Source organism: Gymnodraco acuticeps, unplaced genomic scaffold (assembly GCF_902827175.1).
Source record: "Gymnodraco acuticeps unplaced genomic scaffold, fGymAcu1.1, whole genome shotgun sequence".
Taxonomy (NCBI): domain Eukaryota; kingdom Metazoa; phylum Chordata; class Actinopteri; order Perciformes; family Bathydraconidae; genus Gymnodraco; species Gymnodraco acuticeps.
The window spans coordinates 621,758-631,393 of NW_022991340.1; positions in this window are offsets into that span (position 1 = coordinate 621,758).

Consider the following 9,636-nt stretch of genomic DNA (forward strand, 5'->3'; position numbering starts at 1 on the left):
AGGCTGAAGCGAAAGGAATGCAGAGTAACCAGAATTCGTTTGTGAATACAGGTGGATTTATTTTCTCATTGTAGGGAATAAAGGATGGAAAGAAATTCATTAGGACTAAGTACAGCTGTCTTTGCACTGACAACAAATCTTCCCTTGAAGGTTCAACTAGAAGCCAGATTGTCGGCCTCGATGGGGCAAGTAACCAAAAAACCCTTGATTTACCTCTCCTCGAGACAGAACGTTCTTATTAAAAACACAATTTCCTTTAAAAGAAGTATATTTTATCATGATTTAGAACTTTTGCATATTAACCCTTGAGACAAGACAATGGCTGACCCTCTTCACTGGTTCCAAATGTCAAATATGTACATTGTTAGAGGCATAAAGAGGTTTTTAAGTACAGTTATTTACTAGCGAAGGGGCAAAGAAAAGAAATGCATGATTTATGTTTGTTATGGTTCCAGTGTTGTTAATCATCTCATGGGTTTTAACACTCCAGGTTGGCAACTGCTGTTTCAGAAGTAAGCCCTGCTGTTTACTGATCCTCATCCATTTGTCAGTGTTTGAATTGATGCTGCAGCACCCATCATCAGTCCTCCATCTGTGCTGGAGCTACTCCATCCAAGCAAGATGTATACAACTTAAAGACTGGAACATGACCTTTTATGGTTTCTATTCAATGTATATGACTCAATGTATTGGAAGGTGTGTGTTTGATGATAGATGAATTCAGATCAGTTCAAGCCAAGGCTGGAATGTGAATTTTTCTGCTTGAGTATCAAAGTTGTTGATATTCAGATGAGCAACAACTTGAGAGCAAGAGTGATCCATATACAGTGTATATGTTGATGTTCAACACTAACGTCCTGTAACGCAGCCAGCTGAAGATTGCTTCAGTGCAGCTGTATAAAAAATACTTTAATGTTTCATTTGAGTTGCTCATCCCAAGACACCATCAGAGCTAAATCTGGGGTTTCATATTCCATTTACTCTAATCAAGAGGTTTTTAAAGTCCCAGAATGAAAAGAGAGATTGAGTAGAACCATGTGTGTCTTTATGAGAGGGGATATGGTAAGTAACCAAAAGTGGGGGGCTTGTTTTAGAGTTCTGACATTTATTCTTCACACTATAATTTTGATCACAAAGACAAAACCAAGCGTATTAAAAATATGGCATCAATCACGGAGCTGTGATCAAAGTCACAGAGTGTATACAGAGCGCTGGAAGAGCACGACACGAGCTGGCTGCTCTGTCCACTCGTATTCTTACTCGTGAATGTTTTGGGTGGTCTGGCTGCTTTGGGTCCTTTGTTTAACCTGAACGCACTGCACCGTGCCCAGGAATAGTCCATTGGTAGCAGGCCAGAAAATGATGAAGAGTTCCCCTTTTCTAAAGTAATGCAACCTGTTATTCATCAGGAGAATGGACGTATTGCATATATGCTCAATGTATTCATGTATAAGTTTCATTTGCAACAACGTAAAGCACACTTATTTAGTTTTTAGCTAGCAGTGCGTCCTGGTTTCAATTGAGAATTGTAATGATGCTAGCTAGACATTTTTGGAAACAAATGGCAAGTTTTTTCTTATAGTTTGACAAGTTTCTGGCGGATACAAATAATCTGCTGAATTTTAAATCGTCATGTTATGCCTCTAACCTTTGACCAGAAGAAAAGTGAAGTCCTGCTTCCTTCCTTAGCATGCATTGGGATTTTGGCCACATTGGTCTGACCCCACAAGTCCCAGAGGACCACGTTAATTTCTCATTGGCCAACCATCGTGCAAGGAGAAACAAGAGAACAAAATCAAATTACGTTATACACCCCATAAAACTGAGTGTTTAGTTGAATTAAGACCATGTTATTCAAGTATATCACTGTCTGAATCAAAATGTGGAGTACAATGTGCAACAGACGACGTGGCATTATGAGAGTTCATGCCCAAACTTTAAGTCTTTAATCTCTACATGAGCAGTTGAGAGCTTTAATCATAAATAATGATTTATGAAGAGCAATCAAGGCCAGAAGTCCACTAATCTAAACATGATGTGGGAAAAACACCCCAAAACATGCCTGGAATATACATCAGATCTGTGCAAAACACACAAGGTCATACGCTGTCGGATGGATAATACACTCATGCAAAGTCATGTTCTGTGACATTAAAGGTGGGCTAGGTAAGTTTGAGAAACCGGCTCGAGATACACTTTTTGTTATATTCCATGGAATGCTCTTAACATCCCGATAGCAATGAATATCTGAAGTGCTTTGACAATAAATCCATTAAAAAAACAACAACTGTGGAAGCCGTAGTACTGTAAAAAGCACGACCAATCATTTTATTCGGCCCGGCTAAAATAACTGGATGGCCTACCTGCCTGTCAGCCTTCAATCTGTGCACAAACTTATCTCGTGCCCTCATTGGTCATGTGCGCGTTCGTGTGTGTTGGAGGAGGGGCTCTGTGAGGAAGGGGCAGATTTTTTCCGGCTGTGTATTTTCAAATTCTAGCGCACTCAAGCTGGTTTCTCCAAAATTAGGTGTTGTGCACTTCAGATATTTCAAAAAGACACTATTTATTCTTTTTGAGCTGACATTTCGCCATAACCCTAACATTCAGGCAAGATGTTCAGGGCAACATGACATCCAGATGTGCGAAGGATGTTCTCTCAAGGAACCGCCCAGAACCCAGGGAGCACTACGAAAATGAAGAGACAAAAAGAGAAATTGGACGAGCATTTTTAGCAGAGCCACGTTAAAGAACATTTCCTCGTGTTGCTTTAATGTCAGGAATACATATCAGAAAAGTAGCGCAAGTGAAGTTATTCATTATGGTTGGAGATGAATAGAAAATGTCCCTTCAGCTCTCTCCTATGTTTTGCCAAAGTGTATGGCAAGCGTCATTATTTTCCAATCTCATGAAGTGCTATTTTTCTTGATCAAACTTCAGTCACATCAAGAATGAAATCAGTAAGAAAAACAAAGCTATTTCTACACAGGCTTCCACAAGGGGTGCCAAAAGTATTTGATTTAGAAATATGTTTGATGGTTATTTTCCAGTTTCAAATGGGGAATGTCTTCTGGAAGCGCACAAACCAGACACCAGACTTGATGGATTATTTGCAGGTGCTTCAGTCTCAATGTAATCCTGTGAGGCTGATTTATCAAACTATTCTCAGATCCTCGTTCTCCAGCTGTGAAACTCAAAGATCGACATCAATAATGATTGATATTGGGAGGATGAATAATGTCTGTTTTGTTCTCTGAGGTTCCCATTGAACTGAAGGGGACCAACAACTGTTTTATGGCTGAGTGCCAGGAGGCTCCTGGGCATATTTGAAACAACCTGTAAATGCTCATAACCAGGGAGGTGGAGACAGGATTTACAAGAAGGGGCTCTATGTCATGCTCTGAATGCCTGTGTGACACATGTTTTAAATATGGAATTGAACTCTTCACATCCTACAGAATCAGTCAAAATGTGTTTACAACTAAAGAAGAGACATATGGTTTTCAAGATGCAAAAAAACAAGGCATCGAGGAAAACAAATTCAAAACAAAAATACTGTGCAATACAGCTCCTACATTTGAGCTAAGTGCTAACCCTAAATGCTAACGCTCAATGCAGAAAAAACACTTATCACAAAGTACATCTGAGTTTTTAGTTCTTATGTATCAGGTCAAAAAAACTGAGTATTGGACAAATGTATATTTTAACCCAATGGTAGCCCTGGATAATAAGTCTGGTGATCAACAAGAGATAACAATTTATGATCCGTCTGAAACTATTTTAAATGATTTCCAAGTCATTTTGCAGCATTGCCGTTGTGTTACATTGTGATGTACAGAAAACAAAAGACACAAAAACCATTAAAAAAATAAGAAATGAAGCCACCTGTGGTACCATAATCATAAATTGAATTGCAAATAGGCTTATATAATATGGCATTAGTTTGGAAAATGTATCAATCAGTCAGGAAATTCATGGGAATTCAAATGGAGTGGACTCCTGTAACAATATATACCTTTAATTGTTTTGGACTGAATCACAATCTCAGAGGCTCAGGACCCCCAGACAGAAAAGATAAATAATAACCCTACATTTTCTTGAAACGGTCACAAAAATATTATATTTCTATTATTCTACTACTTAATGGCCCTAACAACACTGAACTATGTCCATTTGTCATTCACTCCCACATGTGGATGCTGCTGTGGAGAGGTTGCAGAGATCCAAAAGAATAACGCTAACTGAACACAGGCCCAACAATTATACATTATGAGGCCATCGATCAAAGGGCTGTCGTGAATAGAGGTTAAGCTGCCAAATGCATCACTAAAAAGAGCACAGAAGAATGAGATTGTATAACTGATCTTTCCTCTGTGTTTTAAAACTGTTCTACACAATTAGAATTATAACTTGGACACCTGAGGGCAGTTTGCAGCTTTCCACATTAAATGAGAAGCTAAGAAAGCAACTGCAAAATTATGTATGTTGCATTGAATAATATATAACAAGGGAGGTATTATCGTTGCCACATAAGCTTTTTAAGTAATGAAAAATAAATGAAAACCACATTGTAGCCATGCTCTTACAACAGGATAATGATAAATGCAAGTAGGACACAATCGAAGCATGCAGCAGCAGACTGTTTTTAAAACGACGTAACAGTGCAGGTGACCAGGGTTCAGCCTCCTGTTTTGGTGCCATACAGGGAACATTGTGAAGCCAGATGTGTGTTGGCATGAGAAAGGTCTTGTGGCAGACCTTACTTCACCTCAGGTAAATCCTCCCGAGGCTAAAGAGACACATGCTCGAGTTATGAAGCCTTCCAACAGCAGACTTTCTGTTTAGCCTGTGTCTCTCTTCTGCTCTACAGGTACAGGCCAACAATGGAAAACATGTACAAAGACCTGACATATGGGTAAGGCATTTGTCTGTGGGAACCCTAACCCAAACAGTCTTTGCTGTACACTGAAGACTTACTGTATAGCTGAAATACAAAATGTAACATAGCCATCGTGTTACCTTGAAAACACGTAGATTCTTGCACACACACACCCACAGGGGAGATGGCACAATGGTTTGTCGTAACATATGCTAATTAGAAATTCTGATGATGGTGCTATATTCAAAACTAAGGGAGATAAAGCTCCGTGAGAAAGTGAACAGATATCGCATGGACAGACTTTAATCCCACCCATCCCAAAGCCAGCTCTAAGGTGATCTTGTGGATGTCTTTTTTCTAATGCGAGCTGCTGTTGGACACAAACATCGGACACATGTTCTGTTTTACCTCAAGAAATCTCCTGACCCACAGGTCTCCTATGTTTATTTTTCGTTACTAATCCAGGGTGGATAATAATGAAAAGATTACAGAGATAAAAAGTTATCTCACTCTTATTACTTTATCTTAAATTGTCAGCAGTAAAACATCCACTGGATGCTATATTCAAAACTAAGGGATCACCAAAGTTATCAATCATTATCACTCATATTACTACTGTGAGAATCATGAATTTCTGATCCAAAATGTATGCTAAAATGTCAAAGAGAAGTTACTAACTGTCATATAGATTAGTGCAGTTCTGAGAGCCGTGGTTTTTGCGGTTTTCCCGTTCCTGTAGTGTGTTTTATAAGCATTTGTGCATGTAGATGGTCTGCAAAGTCTCAAATCCCAGTGTTCCCTCCCTCTGGAGTTTCTCTGATGAACCTAAAAATGAGAATAATATGTCCTCTTTAAATATGACTGACAACAAAAATAAGACTGGACAAGAGTAGGGATCATGATCATCTGACGCATGGCAATCCATCTCATAGTTACCACTAACTTTGCACAAACCATCACCGAATGAGATTGGTTTTAGAAATGTAAATCTAAAATGTTTTCTTCATCTAACCTCAAATAACCCTCCTCATTCAGGCGATTCAAAACAAGGCATGTCTTTGAAAGAAAAAAAGTCATTTTACGAGGACACTTTGATCCAGAGTGCTTTTCATAAGAAACACATCATTTAAACCACTGTCACAAACATGTTGTTTTTGTTAGAAACAAATTGCAGGTCTTATTACATTTTCTTTTGTTTTAATATCCATTGCTTTGTTTTATTTTTTTACGGGACAGTGATTTCTGTGCTGCAAGCGTCTGTTATTGCCTCGGGGCTGCATAGCTTGTTGCTTACTGATTCCATTTTCTGGAAAGAATCCCCCCGGGTAGTTCAGTCCCACCAAACATCAACGGTGACTCACATGGGATAGTGTTGACATTTATGCTTAGAACATCAGTGAAAAAAACAACATTTGGGGTTTTTCCCTTTACTGTAGCGTGTTATAATTTTGTTTGTGCATGCAAATGGTCTACAAAGGCTAACGGTACGTCCACACAGCAGCTTTTCAAAAATCTTGAAAATCTTGGAGCTGGGCGTGTCTGAAAGCTTGGGGATTTCGCGACCAACAATCAATCACATGAATCTCCCGCCCCCGACATACAAAGCAAAAAACCCCGGTTCTTCTCCACTATTTCTTTTAACATTTTGAACATTTATGAGATTAATGTCTATGGTGCTATTTTATGCTACATTCCATGCTGGCTAATGATACTGTCTATGCTTGCTAGCAACGAAGTAAACTAGCAACGAAGTAAACTGGATATAAAATCCCCAAACAAGCGAAAACCTACCAGTTTCACCCACAGCCTCTGCCACCTCCCTCCATGCCTGGTTCCTCCGGTTTGTATCCCGGTAAGTAAATAGGGACTGGTCATAAAGAACCGGGTGATTTGCTACCGCAATAACTAAGTTCTCCTCCATTTTTGTGGAATATAGAAATGAACTGCGGGTCTGGCTCTCCCAGCTTGCACGCGGTTTGATTGGCTAGCGCTTGAACTGTCAGATTTGCATAAACGGATCTGATTGGCTGTCGCTTCCAGCTCAGCCTCAAAAGTTGAACATTGTTCAACTTTGGAATCCTGAACATCCTGGAAATCTTCGCCTCGCCCCCCCACAATGCAGTTCGGCGACAAGCGAGGGAAAGTGACGTCATCCCCATTCAAAGTCAATGGGCGGAGACGCGCTGGAAGCGGTGGACAAATCGCCAAAAGCTGCTGTGTGGACGGGCCGTAACATCCCAAAGTTCTCTCCAGAGGGAGTTTCTCCCCCACACACTTCCCCCCTGCCTGAAGAAGTCGAGCTGAAGAGGCTGAGCCCAACTGGCATGACTGGGTTGGAGGCAGCAAGAAGGGACACAAGGAAGTCTTCAAATCCATCAGAGGAGACGGGTTGGGGGTCTGCTCGACGAGCTGGCGCGTTGTTGGCAACCACCTTCTCTTTGGGCTTATCACCATAGAAGTTGATGTCGGCCACTCGAGCTGGTTGCACACCTTTCATGCTCGCCTCTTTCCATGTGCAGAGTACATCAGTGCAGGCAGGATCTCTTGCTCCGCCGACTCTGGCGATCATCTCCACCTTGTAGAGCAGACCTCCAATATGGGAGCATGACTCACCAAGCCTATAAACACACACATAAATCAACGTAAAAGTTCAACAAACTACAAGTCAATATTCTGGCATTGTTTTCTGTGAGAAAGACATCCACCAAAGGTCAAATGTTTTCATATTTCCAATGATGCCTATGTAATTTAATTGTTTTCAAAGAACAATATACAACAAGAATATGTTCATAGTAAAAATGTAGTTTCTACATACTGGAATCTACATACCCAGCTTTGCAGTCACAGTGAGCAGCAACCACATCGCCACGCTGGGTAACGGCTGCCCATGGATGATGAGGCGGTTCATTCACACGGAATGACGGTGTCACGTCAGCTCTCAGGACAGTAAGGGTTGTGTCATCCGGAATCATATGCCTCACTGTCTGCACCCAACCAGATTCCAGCAGCTTGTAGGAGTCTAGTGCTTTATAGTTATTCATAGCTTCTCTAGTGTGGACACCTTGTTGAAACACAAAGGTAAAACATACACTGTCACCTTATAATTAAACATCAAACATAGTAGGATATACTACCTTTGATTTCACAGCTGGTAAGCATCAATGTAAGGCTTAACACAGTGACAATAGCTACAATACTGGTAGTACCAAATTATATCAATGGTCAATGATGAGGTTATGTTTACAGTCCAGGGCCTGTATTACAGGCCCTGGACTAGTCAGAATCAGAATACCTTTATTAGTCCCACAGAGGGGAAATTTGCATCGTTACAGCAGGAAAGAGCCACAGACAGCTTAATGTTATCTATGTTAAGAAACAAGTACTAAGTTCAGTCAGACAACTCACGTGTTTCTTTAACATGTTTATTAGAAGCAGCATATAGTTGAGTTTGGCGACTAGGCTCGGGCATCATCACTCCATAGATATACATAGCACGATGAGTGATGATCAAATAACTAACCCCCGAGCCTACAGGTGGAAGCTGGGGTGGAAGGTGGGGTGGAAGGTGGGGTGGTGGTGGGGCAGGCAAGCAGCAGCGACGTAGAGGTAGCTGCAGCAATAGCAGCAGCAAGCAATGCATGGAGAGAGATCTGTCAGGTTAAATAGAGCGGCATATTAAGGAGACTCTGTTTGGTTGGTTGTAGAGTGGCAAGGGGCGTTATGTATGAATGCAGCATAAGTGCTCGAGTTGACTGCCTGAACTAGCTCGCAGGCTTCGCCCCATTTATGATAAAATAAAATATAATAAAAAAACGTGAGAAGTAAGAAAAAAAAATACTTTCCAAAATAAAAATCCTGTAACAGTCTAGGTCAGGGGTCTGCAACCTTTTTGACCAAAAGAGCCATTTTGCTCCTTTTTCCAAAACATTTTTTTGTCTGGAGCCGCAAAACATATTTCATAGTTTTTTATTGTTATATCAGACAAAAACTACAGTTTTTTTGCATTTATTAGGCTATTTATTACATGATATAAAACTGTTAACCTCTAATAAGAAACAAATAACTCTTATAAGGAGAATTAAAAACAATACACAGGCCTACTTTAAAATAAATTAAACACAGCACTTGGGGAGTCCTCTGCACATTTGAAGGAAAAAAAAAATTATTAAAATGGGCCCACTTTGAAATAAATAAAACATATAGCTGCACCCTAAAAAGAGTTAAAGGTAGGGTAGGTAAGAATGGAGAAACCAGCTCGAGTGCGCTAGAATTTGAAAGTACACAACCGGAAAAAATATGCCTCTTCCTTCAGACTTCCTTACAGAGCCCCTCCTCCAACACACACGAACGCGCACATGACCAATGAGGGCACGAGATAAGTTTGTGCACAGATGGAAGGCTGACAGGCAGGTAGGCCATCCAGTTACTTTAGCCGGGCCGGCTCAGATGATTGGTCGTGCTTTTTACAGCGCTACGGCTTCCAGAGATACATTTTTGTATGTATTTATTGTCAAAGCATTTAATATATTCATTGCTATCGGGACGTTACGAGCATTCCATGGAATATAACAAAAAGTGTTTTCTGAAATAAATTACATACCCCATTGAATTATGATTGAAGATCGTCAGCTGTCTTCCTCTCCCTTGTTGTTCCTCCATACGTAAAGGCTGCACCACCGTTGACAACTTCTCTCTACATATCAGACATACCGGTAAACCAGCATCGTTTGCTGTGAAAGCATATAACTGTCCACACAGAA